Raw genomic sequence first — 15,379 nt, forward strand, 5'->3', positions numbered from 1 at the left:
CACTTAATTCTAGACATTTATCTACTATTTAATAGTTGTTTTTACAACTATATTTTATGAGTGAATCTGGACAGGTTTGAGTAGAATTCATCCAGTTGTAGCATATTAATTACAGAAATTAATCAATGGTTTTTACAAAAATTAAATTAGAATTTTATTACTGATTTTGTTTAAATGGCATTTTTAACCCCATTTTCGTTATATAAAATATCTGGTCATTTTCAACTTTTTAAATTAGCTTAAGCACCTCCCCATTTTCTTAAAAAGCATGATCTTTCCTCTAAAAGTTTTCTTGAAAAAAAAAACTTTCTAACATTCTTTTCGTGCTAAGAGAAAGGCAGCATCACCGTTATTCCATTCAATGTTTCATGTGTATGAAATTTGGAGAGTCATGCTAATATCAGGGTGTCATTCGTCCATTGTAGTGGTTATACACATCGAGGTAAATTCACTTCTAAGGCAATGGTTAATACTACGACATGGTTGATCGATTTCTTGGTTATTTTCCAATCATTATTAACACCTCATTTTGCAATAGTCTATTTTCCAATAGTTTGTGTAGATATTCAATTTGTCCGGGGTCTTATTCAAAGCCCAAATTACAAAGGGTCATTTGATCCAATTCCAGCAACCCAACCCAAGACCCGTTTGGGGCCAGAACTGATCCAAGCCTAAGGGAAACCCTAAATTTTGATAAGGTTTCCATAACCCTCTAATGTTGCGCATCAGGAGTCGTTGGATTCAGGGAGATCCAACGGTATGCATGCTTTAGTCATTAGGGTTCTAGGACCCTTCAGTCGCCACCTTGAAGCGCAACCTTCGGATCTGGACCCATCCAACGGTCCAGATCACGTTCTGCTGCCAACCCATCTCGATCACTAAGTTGCCACCGCCGTTGGACCCAATTACGACGGTCGACCATCCCACGTGAACCTTAACAACCTGCAATATCAAGAGAAACACGACAGAAGACTCAGAACCAAGTTTCAAGGCAGCAAAACCCAAGTCAATGAAGATAAACTTGCAGTAGACTCACGGGATTTTGAAAGAGAAATCAGAAAGCAAAAAATATTGTAAAATCTGGTTCTATATAGACCAGAACCAAAATGTTGTAAGGGGTTGGACCCTCAGATATTTTTCCAGGGAAGAAAAAGCAATAAATATCAAATATTTAAGAAAAAACTGAGAGTCATCAGCGAGGGAGAGGAACAGCAAATAGAAAGAAAACGAAAATCAACCAGAAACCAACAGGAAGAGAAACCATTTTAAAAAAGCCTTAGAGATCCACTTTCAATCCATCAGTAACCAAAAAGGGACGAGAGCGAAGAAACTCACCTTTAAGTACTCACTGCCTTTGTTAAGAGTCCAGAACCCGCTGTAAGAAGGTAAAACCCTTCACCTTCTGTGTTTCCCAGCCGTGCATGACGTTTTGGGTCTCGGGTTCAGGGGTTTTGTTGGGTTCTGGGTAGGACCGTCTAGGCGGGGCTTGTGTGGCTCCCCATCGGAGCCGTTGAACGGCGGTTGCGAAGGTTTCTGTTAGGGTGGGATATAAGGCTCGGGTTCGTTTGGTTAGCAGCGGGTTTTGAGAGCTATGTCTCGGGTTAAGGTTTGGTTTTAGGTAGAGGTCTGCTTCGAGTTATCGTCGGGGCTTGTGTGGCTCCCCATCGGAGCCGTTGAACGACGGAGGCCGCGGTGGCCTTCTGTCTCGTTTAGGGTTGAGAGACGGGAGAGCAGAGAGGATATGGGAGAGGCAGAGAACGGCGAGGGGATGTATTTTCTGGATGGAGAGGGAAATGAGTTTAGGTTAGGAAATTTACCCTAATTTCCACTATATTAATATGTCAAAACGACGTAGCTTTGGGTAGTGTTGAAACGACGGCGTTTTGTTATCGTGGGAAAATATCCCGTGTTTTGAGGGAGGGGTTAATCTCGTTCAGGGCCCATAGATTTTAAGTCCATTTCGATTTGGTCCCAAAGTGACTTTGCTGTTTTCTGATTTTGGCCTTAAATTTCCAGCGGTTTACACGTTAGTCCTGAATCCTGCTAGGCCGATTTTATTGTTGTTTTTACATTGGATGCATAGTTTTAGAAACTTGCATTTTGATCCTATGTAATATTTTGGTTATATCATGTTTGGACTGCCCAGAAATGAAAATGTTATGAAAAGATCCTGTGATTTAGTTTCTTTGTATTTTAGTCCTATGTTTTGTTGTATTTAAATCTTTTTTGTCTTAAACATTTGACATCCACATTTTTGTATGTTGCATTTTAGTCCTGAGTGTGTTTTGTTTTATTTTGTTTTTAGTCCCTTGTAATGAGAATAGTTTCATTTCAGTTCTTAGTATTCAGTACGGTATAATGCTAGCATTTCTACCTTAATTTGTATTTTATTCATAAGTAGGATATTAAAGTTTAATTTAAATATAATTATTTTCTGAAATTTTATAATTTGTTATGCTATGTTTTCGTTGGTTGTGTTTAGGCCACCTTTGTCATTAAGTATAGCTATGTATAGATATATATATATATATATATATATATATATATATATATATATATATATATATATATATATATATATTTTATAAAATATGTATGTGATCTTTATTGAAATATCACATTCCGAGCATGTTGTTAGTGTTTGTATATTTAGGTGTAGTTTTTATGCATGTTTAGCCTCATGTGCATGACTCGATCTAATCACATAATCGGAATTAAGGGTAATGCCCTTTTAATCTAAAATTATCAGAATGGCTTTCCTTAACTTACAGGAAAGTTGTTTTGACGATTTTAAATTAAAATGGTATCCCGTCAGTAACGCCTAATTAAATTTGGATATATCATTGTAAAATTTGGGAGAGAAAGAAAAGGAAATATTCGACTATTTAAACTTTTCGAGAAAAGCGATATTTTTAAATAATCGAATATTCTTTATCTTTCTAATGACTTGGTAATTTTAAATTAAATCTATTTTGTTGCTTTGAATGTTGCAAATTTGCATGTTTGTCGTTTAAAGGGATCATTAATCAAATCAAATTTGAACTTGTGAAATTCGTTGCAAAGAAATTAATTAATCGACTAGGTACCGATTTAAGGCGTTGTGGGGGTGCTAATCCTTCCCCACGCGTAACCGACTCCCGAACTTGGATTTTGGTAACGTAGACCGTAAATTTGTCGTTTTAATTAAAATTAATTTTTATTTAAAATGACAATGTTTTTTGGGTGCTCAATCACACCCTAATCAAAGATTGGTGGCGACTCCTCGAACCTTATATTTTTATCGTAAAGGAATTTCCAATTTTTCGAAACGAGAGGTTTTCTAAAATCGCACTGTTTTTAATTAAAAATCCAATTGAAAAGATAATAATTAAAAATGACGCGGTTTCCAAAATCACCCCGCCGTTTAAAAATCGTTTCGACAGCTTGGCGACTCCGCTGGGGACACTTTTAGAGAGTCAGGCCTATAGTCGATTAATTAATTGTCTTTGCAAACGAAAGTTATAAGTTCGCTTTGATTTGGTTTTTGATCCCTTATTTGTTTGAATTGTTTTGGGTGCATCTTAATTTGTAATTTGGGTTAATGAGTAAATAGTTGTACTAATGTGTGATCTACATGTTTTCAGTTTTCTGACTTTCACTTTAGTCTATTGTTTCTCTTGGATCGAGGCAAAGGATTATGAGTTTCCCCACTGTTGCTGTAAACCTTTAATATTTAGAGCATTCTTACTGTGCTCTATCCCGTTAGGTAGGGGTGAACGCTACGCTTACGTGAGAAAAATTATTTTTCTTCGCATGGGCTTTAGCAAGTAACCTCTGGGGTACATGCCTTATGTTTACGAGTGAAACATTGAGTTTCCTCGCATGGACATAGGGAAATGTATCCTCTCGAAATTGAACTTGATACGTTTTAAGCCTATAATGGGCGAGGATCGAGGGTCTGGCAAGCCCAAGGGGGCACCAGCAAAGGACAATTCGAGGACCCTTTTAGAAATACTGAAACTCTGCCCATCTTATGTCGAATCTCTGTCCGCAGACACAAAGGGGAAACTCATTCTAACTTTTCCCTCGAATTTATTTGTTGCAAAAAAGCATGTGAATTAGATACCATGCGGTTAGGATTTTTTATGAATAACGAAACCTGAGAGTAGATACCATGTTGGGTAGGATCTACTAAAGCATGATTGGGTATATATCATGTTGGGTAGATATCATGTGAATAAGGTTTAAGATGTATATATTTTCTATCTCCATGTTGTTTATGTATTCTTCGACTATTCATTGTATATACTAACACAGTTTTATTTTTGTTTGTGTTTTGTGTTTTATTTATTACTGCTGCATTGCATCATCATTCATGAAGAAAGGTGTTGATTCACAAGGTGGTCATAAAAGTAGAAGGCGGTCATAAAATGGACAAGAGCTTTCATAACAAGGAAGTGGATAACGCAGAAGTGAGGTCGTGGTCCGAGGAAAATCAGAGGAAAAAAGGTGACAGTTTGACTGAAGATTACATATCAGTACTACCAGAGGTTGCTCCGGTCAGTCTAAAGCAAAACGATTTGCAAGAGTTACGCGAAATTTGGGAAAGTTGGAATTCTGGTGTGAAATACTCTTTCTGGCAAAAGTATGGTGACATCGCCCTTCTGTTGTACGTAAAAGTAAACGAACCCCTAATCAAAGATCTCGTCCAGTTTTGGAATCCCGCATATAGCTGCTTCACTTTCAACAAGGAAGACATGACTCCCACGTTAGAAGAATACACCTCCTTGTTTCATTTCGAGACGATACACTTGGACCGAATCTACTCAAAAGCCTCAAGGACACAATCCTTTAAGAGCAAGCTCGCAAGGATTACTGGGATGGGAGAGAAGTGGGTTGCTGATCGAATCGAAAAGAAGGGAGAGTCCGATTGCTTCCCTTGGTCATGCCTCAAGGAGCTCATTGTCAAGCATAGCGATATCGAGAAGAGCATGGAGATGTTCGCCTTGGGAATTTATGGTTTGATGATTTTCCCGAAAGTTCTTTATCACGTGGAAGCCGCAGTGGTCGATTTATTCGAGCGTTTGGAAAGGAAGATAAACCCTGTTCCTGCGGTTTTGGCTGAAACATTCAGAGCACTTAGCAGTTGCAGAAGAGCTGAGAGTAGCCGCTTCACCGGGTGTGTCCAGTTGCTTACTGTTTGGATACGCAGTCACTTCTGGAAAATTGACCGAGAGTATAGTCGACGGTTTTCTACGGCCTATTCACCCTTAAAAGATTTCCTCACTAAAGAGTGGCCAGAGCATCTCACCAGGAAGGATTGGGTCTCACTCTTCAGAAATTTACAGGAGCATGATATAGTGTGGCGTGTCCCCTGGTTAGCTTTTGTGGATGTCTTGTACAAATGCGGGGATTCCGATTGGGTAACCCTATTAGGGTTATGGGGTGGAGTAGGTTATGTGCCACTGATGGTACTGAGGCAATTTGGGGCACGCCAATTCATCCCAGCTACATCCGGTCTGAAGGCATCTGAGTTTGTGTACTGTGGAGATCACTACAAGAAGACTGCTCGTGCAATGTCAGATGCGTGGAAGTCAACCTTTAGAACTGATTTCGTAGTAGCTGAGGTCATGCTGACCCCAGATTACGTGGCATGGAGGGCGGTGCGAAAGAATGATATCCTTCCGTTGGCGGATCGTAACCAAACAATTCCTTTGGAAGCACAGTTTAAATACGTACCGTCTAAGTTGGAGATACTAAAGAGTGAATTCGAAGCGGAAATCGCCAGGAAGGAAGCAGAGTGTGAGGCCCTTAGACAAAAGAATTTCATGTTGGACATCGATAGGGGGTTCTATAATACACAGTTTGAGCTTATGCGCAAGAGAAAGGATGAAGTGGAGGCCAATCTCACTAGTTTACAGAGCGATTACCAAAAGATGAGTCGAGCACGGGCAATTGCTGGCCTCGGGAGAACTTCAGAGCAGTGGCGGTTAGAGCTCCGGGCTGAGAGGGATCGTCGAGATAGAGACGTCAGAGCCGAGAGAGAGCACCGATTCAGAGAAGTAGAGACAGAGAAGAAGAAAAGAAATCAAGAACTTGAGTCCGAGAGAAGGTCCTGGGTTAGGGCACTGAAGAGCGAAAGGACAGAGGCTAAAGAGTTAAGACAAAGGTACACCTTGAGCAAGAAGCGAGAAGAAGAATTGCATGCTAATATTGAAGAACTCATAATGAAGGCAAATAACATGCAACTTGAACTTGAGGTTAGAAAGCAAAGAATCGACGAGCTCGAAACTGAGAAGAGGCAAAGCAAAGAAGAGCTAAAATTAGAAAGGCAACATCGAGAGAGTGTGCTCCAAGGCAAACAGGATGAAGTATTCCTCTGGATACAGAGGTGCGGAGCAAAGAACGAACGGATAGAGGTACTCAATCAAGAGATGCATGAAATGGAATCAAGGCATGAGGAAGAGTTAGCTCGAGCCAAGGCAAAGAATGAAGAGTACAGTGCCTACGTTATGCAGCTTGAAAGTTCCTTATCTGCAGAAAACAGTCAGCGTTGCCCAGTGGATCAAAGGGTTAGCCTCGAGGAGAACGCTGCTTTGCAAAAGAAGATTCATGATTTAGAGGCTGCCTTACGAAGCTGCCAGACACAAATCGCTGGTCTCGAGCGCACCGTCCAAGGCACCAGACTGCAATGGCAAAACTCAAACGATCACTTTAGAGACTGGAAGACAAACGTGAATCACGTGATCCGAGAGACCATGAATCAGTTAAGCGGCGTTGCGAGGCAGTTGGGAGAGATGGACCTCCAAGCAAAAGTCATCCAGAGCTATGCCAATCCAGCATCAGGCGTAGGAAAGAGGGTCGATTGGCTTGTCAATCAGATAGTAGAGCTGAACATGAGAGCTAGGCCATTTCTGTAGTGGACTTTTCTTGTAAAGATGATGCTTTTGTCCTAAATGAAAGTTGTTCTAAGACTGATCGCGTCTTATGAATCAATTCCTTTCTGCATGCATTTGCATTTTATTTGCAATTTAAGTTTTGTATTGCATTTTTATCGCACTTTACATAATTTGCATTCATCCTCGAAGCATTAAAATTAACAATAAGGGATACATTACAGAATACTGGGAAATTTCAAGCATCACTATAACACAAGGAAGGCCATGGATGATAAGATTGCTCAAATCGAAAGAACTCAACTGCAATTGCAAGATGATCTAAGGAAAATGCAAGAAGATATGCTTAAGGCTCAAGAGGATATGTTGTCTAAGTTGGCAAATATGCTGGGAGGGAGAAATCCAGAGCACGGAAAGGCCCATGAGCAAACAAGTGAAGAACCACTTTACCCTCCAGGGTTTACCCCGGTACAGTCTCCGAATATCCAAGGAACATCTATCCATACCAAAGTACACATAAATCCCGACGGCGTTGCAGTTAATCCACAACCGGGATCTTGTTCGCATCCCGAAGAAAGCCCATATCACCAGGTCCCGGACCTTGATGAAGAAGCAAAAAAGAGCGAAAACAAGTTGTTGCAGGAGCAATATAAGCAGCTAGCAAATGAAGTACAAGCTATGAAAGAAGATACCAGCTTGTATGGTCTCGACGCTAAGGAACTGAGTTTAGTTCCTGATCTGGTCCTACCTCCCAAGTTCAAAACTCCTGACTTCGAGAAATACGACGGTACCCAATGCCCTTCTGCCCATATCACAATGTTCTGCAGGAAAATGACTGGTTACGTAGGGGACGACCAGCTGTTGATCCACTGTTTCCAGGAAAGCTTAGTGGGCTCAGCATTGCGATGGTATAATCAACTAAGGAGAGTTGATGTCAGGACGTGGAAAGACCTGGCCAAATCTTTTCTTGACCAGTATAAGCATGTGAAGGACGTCAGGCCTAACAGAATGGTGCTGCAAGCAATGGAGAAAAAGCATAGTGAAAGTTTCAGACAATATGCTCAGAGGTGGAGAGAGGTAGCAATACAAGTCCACCCACCGTTGGTAGAGGAGGAAACGAACCTACTTTTTGTTAATACCTTGAAGGCCCCATTTTTCTCACATTTTGTTGGTAATCCTTCTCGAAGTTTTGCTGATATAGTTACGGCGGGAGAAATGATTAAAATGGCGATTAAAAGCGGGAAGCTTGAGGGAGGAGATTCCAGCAATAAACAGCTGATGAGGAAGAAGGAAAACGAAGTCAGCAACGTAAGGCAGTATGATTCCCATAATATCACAGTGTCCCGACCACAGGGAACGGTAGCATCACCCCAAATTGACAATAGGCAAGGGGCAAGAGATCCAAGGAGAGAGAGGCCTCAATTTGATCTGATTCCTATGACTTATAAGGAGTTATTCCAGGAATTATATGATCGACATGTAGTCTCACCTTATCATGTGGACCCTATACAACCCCCGTATCCCAAGTGGTATGATGCTAGTGCTAAGTGCGAATACCATGCAGGGGTTTCCGGACATTCTATTGAAAATTGTCCCGCTTTCAAAAAGGTCGTCCAAGCTCTGAGAAGAAGAAACGTCATCAATTTTGGTGACAGCGAACATCCAAACATAGCCCAGAATCCATTGCCAAACCATGCAGGAGCCAGGATTAATGCAGTCGCTGAAGAGAAAGGAAGAATGACTGTAAAAAATATTAGTGAGGTGATGTCACCCATGTCTTGGGTGTGGTGCCAAATGGTCAAGGTAGGACTATTAAAGACTAATCTACCGTGTGAACAGTTCAACAATGAAGAGATGTGCCACTACCATAACTGCACGAGACACAGTATACAACAGTGTTCTGATTTCTTAGGGCTGGTACAAAAGATGATGGATAGTAAGGAAATCGAGTTCTTCAAAGAAGTGGCTGAGAAAGAAGAAGCGGAAGTTTACGCCTCTGAAGGATCATCCAAAGGGGTCTATAGTGCTAGTTGTCCCCTCGTCATTACTCCCAAGAATCGAGTGGCTGGGAAGGTAGCTCCAAAGGTGATTATTACACCTCCCTCTCCGTTCCCGTACAAAGACAATAAACAGGTACCCTGGAGATATACTTGTCAAATAGGAGAGGTGACAAAGCAACAGGAAGAGGTAGATGAAGTGGGACACATGACCAGGAGTGGTAGATGTTATCACAAAGAACCTGAAAAAAAGATTGCTGTCGAGAAAGGAAAAAGTATCGATGTGCAGATAAGAGAAGATGAACCCATCGTCAATGAGCCAGTAACGGAGAATGAAGCGATGGAATTTTTAAAATTTTTGAAACATAGTGAATACAGTATTGCTGAGCAATTGCACAAGTTGCCTGCCCGTATTTCTGTCCTATCACTTCTTCTGGGTTCAGAGGCTCATCGCAACGCCCTGTTAAAGGTTTTAAACCAAACCTTTGTCCCGAAGGAGATACCCACAGAAAAGCTGGACCGACTAGTTGCCAACATCCAGGCCGATAATTTTTTATCTTTTTCTGAGGATGAGATCCCTTCTGGGATGATTGGCAATCATAAGGCCCTACACATCACAGTTAGGTGCAAAGGGCATGTTCTATCCAGAGTACTGATAGATAACGGTTCAGCGTTAAATGTGATGCCCTTGGTGACCCTGAAAAAACTGCCAGTGGACATCACCCTGATGAGAAGCTGTCAAAGTGTGGTTCGAGCCTTTGATGGAACGAAGAGAGAAGTTCTAGGCAAGATCGATATCCCTTTGACTATTTGCCCGGCGATATACGAAGTGGAGTTTCTTGTGATGGACATCATGCCTACATACAACTGCTTATTGGGAAGACCATGGATTCATCAGGCCGGTGCGGTTCCGTCAACGTTGCACCAAAGGATAAAATTTGCAATTGATGGGAGGCTTATATGCATTCATGCTGAAGAAGACATTATTGCTTCAGTTTCTACTACTGCTCCATACGTCGAAGTGGAAGAGCAAGCTGTTGAATGTTCTTTCAGATCATTGGAATATGTCAATGCCATGTTTGTGGCAGAAGGAAAGAAGATCCCGAAGCCTAGATTGTCAAACTGCACTAAAATGGGGCTTAAGCTGACTCTTGGAAGAGGAGCAAAAACTGGCAAAGGGTTTGGACGTCGGTTGCAAGGACTGGTGGGCCCAATCTACCCTGTAACTAAAAGAGATAGATTCGGTTTAGGGTATCAGCCGACTTTAAAAGAAAAACTGAGAAGCATCAAGAAGATTCAGGAATTGAGAAAGGCAAGATTGACTGGTGAGAACCCGAGCTGGGAGCCCATGACATTCCCGCCATTGAGCAGCATTTTCGTATCAGGAGGATATATGTTTCAAGGGACTTTGGAAAGCAGTAAAGTGATAGTTGAGAATGCTTTGGAGGACTTGGGCATTAATGTCATAACCGATGAGGAGTTCAAAGAAATGAGAGCTACGGGCATTTACCCTGCGCCACTGGGCTTTGTGTTGAACAACTGGACTGCGGAGGAATTGCCTGTAGTTTACAAATCTTTTGCAGAGTAATACACTAGAACTCTTCCCTATTGTTCATACCCTGGGACAGTAGGTGATTTGATGTAAAGGGTTAAGTTGTGTGTTTTTACTTGCTTTCAATAAAAGATGTGTTTTGTTAATTCCCAAATGGCAAACATTTCCTCATGCATTTTTGTTTGAATATACGCAAATATTATTTCTTCTATTTGTTTATATGGGAAAAGATTCTCCCATATGTATATATGTATATATATATATATATATATCTTCTTTTTTGTTACCCTTTCAGGAACTCAGATATCAATAATACGAATGCTAATGACTCTGACCCCGGAGATTGATTTCGAGATGCCCATATGTCAAGGGGAAATCGAAGGTTGCGATGATGATGAAGGATGTGAACCACCCTCAGAATTACTAAAGATGGTGGAACAGGAAGATGAGCAGATTCTGCCTCACGAAGAGCTTACAGAGATCTTGAACCTGGGCACAGATGAGGATAGAAAAGAAGTAAAGATTGGAACCACCCTGTCTGCTGAAGGAAGGCAAAGCTTGATAGAATTACTTCAAGAATTCAAGGATGTATTTGCTTGGTCCTACGAGGACATGCACGGGCTGGATACAGAATTGGTTGTCCATAAATTACCAATAAAGCCTGATTGTAAGCCCGTACAACAGAAACTGAGAAGAATGAGACCCGAGATGCTGCTCAAGATTAAAGAAGAAGTGAAGAAACAATTTGATGCTGGGTTTCTCACAGTGGCCAAATATCCTGAGTGGGTAGCAAATATTGTCCCAGTACCAAAGAAGGATGGGAAGGTACGAATGTGTGTCGACTATAGAGATCTGAATAGAGCTAGTACAAAGGATAATTTTCCTTTGCCACATATAGATACGTTAGTGGACAATACTGCTGGAAATTCCTTATTCTCATTTATGGATGGTTTCTCCTGCTATAATCAAATTAAAATGTACCCTGAAGATATGGAGAAAACAACGTTTGTCACTATGTGGGGGACGTTTTGCTATAAAGTCATGCCGTTTGGATTAAAGAATGCAGGGGCAACCTATCAGAGGGCCATGGTGACGTTGTTTCATGACATGATGCATAAAGAAATTGAAGTCTATGTCGATGATATGATTGTCAAAGCCAAGACGGAGGAGGAACATACCGAGAATTTGAGGAAGCTCTTTCAAAGATTAAAGAAGTGCCAACTAAAACTTAACCCAAATAAGTGTACTTTTGGGGTGACATCGGGAAAACTGTTGGGATTCGTAGTGAGCCGAAAGGGAATTGAAATAGATCCCGATAAAGTAAAAGCCATTCAAGATTTGCCAGCCCCAAGAACACAGAAAGAGGTTCGAGGATTTTTGGGGAGATTAAATTACATCGCTCGATTTATCTCGCAGCTGACCGAAAGATGTGATCCCATATTCCGCCTTCTTCGTAAGAATGATTCAGGAGAATGGAGTGAGGATTACCGAGAGGCTTTTGAGGCAGTAAAGTGATATCTTTCGAATACTCCGATCCTAGCGCCACTTATCCCAGGAAAGCCTTTAATTCTTTACTTGTCCGTTTATGACAATTCAATGGGATGTGTGTTGGGGCAACATGATCAAACTGAGAAGAGGGAGAGGGCTATCTACTATCTCAGTAAGAAGTTCACTGAGTGTGAGGCCAAATACTCACCAATTGAAAAATTGTGTTGCGCTTTAGTGTGGGCTACCAGAAGACTTAGACAGTATATGTTGTATCATACTACCTGGCTCATATCTAAGCTGGACCCTTTAAAGTATCTAATGGGGGTACCTGCATTGTCGGGAAGGTTATCCCGTTGGCAAATCCTGTTGTCCGAATTTGATATCCAGTATGTAAGCCAGAAGGCAGTTAAAGGGAGCGCCATAGCAGAATTCATTGCGAGTAGGGCTTCAAAAGAATATGAACAGTTGAACTTCGATTTCCCGGATGAGGATTTAATGGCTATCTCGGAGGAAGAAACAATTGCTCTCACCGGTAAATACTGGAAGATGAACTTTGATGGTGCTTCAAACGCCTTGGGGCATGGGATTGGGGCAATCTTGGTCTCACCAAGTGAAGAGCATTATCCTTTTACCAGTCGGCTCAATTTTGATTGTACAAACAATATGGCTGAATATGAGGCTTGTTTTATGGGTCTTAGAGCAGCTATTGAACTCAAAGCAAAAATACTGAGGGTATATGGGGATTCAGCTTTGGTAATTTACCAGCTCAGAGGTGAATGGGAAACCAAGGATCCCAAACTTGTGGAATATCGTAAATTAGTTCTGGGACTTATTGAAGAATTTGAAGAAGTGACTTTCAATTACCTCCCCAGAGAAGAAAATCAAATGGCGGACGCCTTGGCTACTTTGGCAGCAGCCTTTAAGATGAACGAGCATTCAAATATGATGCCTATTGAGATGAAGGCTTATGAGTATCCAGCCCACTGCTTTAACATTGAAGAAGAAGATGATGAAGGACCTTGGTACTATGATATCTTCCAGTATATAAGATATCAAAGTTACCCCGAACAGGCAACTGAGAATGACAAAAGGACCATTAGAAGAATGGCAGCAGGGTATGTGCTTAATGGTGAGATCTTATATAAGAAAAGCATGGATCAGGTCTTATTAAGGTGTGTGGACACTAAAGAAGCGAAAATGATTCTTGAAGAAGTACATGAAGGAATATGTGGCACCCGTGCTAATGGGCATGTAATGGCCAGACAGATTATGAGATTTGGGTATTATTTGTCAACTATGGAAACTGATTGCATCAATTTTGCCCAAAAGTGTCACAAGTGTCAGATTTATGGGGATAGAATGCACACCCCTCCTCATCCGTTGCACGTGATGACAGCTCCGTGGCCGTTTTCTATGTGGGGCATGGATGTTATTGGGCAAATTTTTCTAAAAGCGTCAAATGGTCATCGCTTCATTCTGGTAGCAATATATTACTTCACCAAGTGGGTAGAAGCAGCTTCCTATGCAAGTGTTACCCAGTCAACGATATGTAGGTTCTTGAAGAAAGAAATCATCTGCAGATATGGCTTACCAGAGAGAATTATCTCTGACAATGCGTTGATCTTAAACAACAAGATGATGAAATCTGTATGTGAGCAATTCAAAATAAAGCATCATAATTCCACGGTTTATCGCCCAAAGATGAATGGGGCAGTGGAGGCGGCTAATAAGAACATTAAGAGGCTTATAGAGAAGATGACTGAAACTTATAAAGATTGGCATGAGAAGTTGCCATTTGCTCTGTTTGCCTATCGGACTTCTATACGGACGTCTACTGGGGCAACTCCGTTTTCTCTAGTTTATGGGATGGAAGCTGTCCTCCCTATTGAAGTGGAAATTCCCTCGCTCTGGGTTTTATCAGAGGTGAAGCTAAATGAGGCAGAATGGGTACAGGCCAGATATGACCAATTGAATCTGATTGAAGAAAAGATATTGAAGGCTATTTGTCACGGTCAGATATACCAGAAGCGGATGATACGAGCACATGATAAGAAAGTTCGCCCTCGAGAAATCCATGAAGGAGATTTGGTGCTCAGGAGGATATTGCCCATTCAAAAAGATTTCCAAGGGAAATGGATGCCCAAGTGGGAAGGACCATATGTTGTCAAGAAAGCTTTCTCTGGGGGAGCTCTGGTCTTAACTGAGATGGATGGGTCTGAATTACCTCATCCAGTGAATTCTGACGCAGTTAAGAAGTATTTTGCTTGAAGAAAAAAGAAGAAGAAGAAATGAGTGAAAATGAAAAAATGAAAAAATAAAAAAAATGAAAAATGAATGAAAAAATGAAAAAATGAGGGTTCAAGATGAAAACTCGAAAAAGGGCGTCTTGAAACCAAAGGAGGTCGAGTCGAAAACCCGCAAAGAGCGATTTGAGTTTTAAATTCAGAGTTCGTGTATGGTGGAGGATCTGAATTGTTTTTGGGGAGTAGGAAGATCTCCTGACATGGGTAACGACAATGGCCATTGGGGTTGAGACCAAAGATCAATGAGTCTCGATGGGGACAACCAGAGGAGGAATTGAATGCACGTGAGATTCAATATTGGTTTATGGCATCCAATAATGGGAGATTTTGGGGTCCAGAAAGGGTTTCGCACTCTTAGGTGTCATCACCATTTTGGAGGTCCTTTTGACAGAAGCTACACTCGAGTCATTCTGACGGCGTGCCAGTTCAAAAGCATTTGTGTTATTGATATTTGAAGACACCTATCCTTTTTTTTCTTTTCCGATTAAAAGTTTGTCATGTAGTTGCCTAAAAATTCTTCGCCATTTATATAAATAAAGAGATATTTTCCCTTCTTAATTTCCCTTTTACAAGCATCTAATTTTGAGAAAGTTAAAACGCATAGCTTAACTTGTGGTACATGAGATCATTTTGTATTATTATGCAAAAGGTTCTGGAAATGCATGTATTCTGAAGCTAGCAATGGTTTTACCCATAAGCTTGTATGGTTGCGAAAAGCTAAAACTTTGGAATTCACAGACAATCTTAGCCATTAATAGATGACCCAAAGAAATTGTCATTTATCGAGAAGTTGGTCACGTGTGCCGGCAGGTTTCAAGAAAGAAAGAAGTCAAAGTCCGGTCAAGCCAAAAGATATGGTATTGAGAGTGTTAGCTGGGGTGAACTGGTCAAATGCTCTGTACCCGAAACAAAATCGAGTTCTATTGAAATCAAAAGATATGAGGTTCCTTCGAAGAAGAAAACGCGTTAAATTGCACATTTGCATACATTTTAGGCATGAATAGGATCATGACATTGCATGGTGACTTAAATATTTACAGGTTTCCCAGCGATCGTTGAAGATTGTTCGAGTCTTATACTCTCTGAAGAAATAGGGAGCAGACGCGACTGTTGAAGATTGTTCGAGTCTTATACTCTCTGCAGAAATAGGGAGCAGACACGATT

The 15,379-nt window shown here is 41.0% G+C and overlaps 1 long non-coding RNA gene across 1 annotated transcript; it reads right to left on the reverse strand.

The window, feature by feature from the left end:
- Positions 1 to 937: 937 nt before the first annotated feature.
- On the reverse strand, positions 938 to 14,950 carry LOC120157382. The gene is made up of 3 exons (XR_005519133.1): positions 14,940 to 14,950; positions 7,318 to 7,319; positions 938 to 1,020 (listed from the first exon to the last, which is right to left on the reverse strand). It is a non-coding gene; the product is annotated as an uncharacterized LOC120157382 (long non-coding RNA).
- Positions 14,951 to 15,379: the final 429 nt, after the last annotated feature.

The sequence above is a fragment of the Hibiscus syriacus genome, unplaced genomic scaffold, assembly GCF_006381635.1.
Source record: "Hibiscus syriacus cultivar Baekdansim isolate YM2019G1 unplaced genomic scaffold, ASM638163v2 tig00111250_pilon, whole genome shotgun sequence".
Classification (NCBI taxonomy): Eukaryota; Viridiplantae; Streptophyta; class Magnoliopsida; order Malvales; family Malvaceae; genus Hibiscus; species Hibiscus syriacus.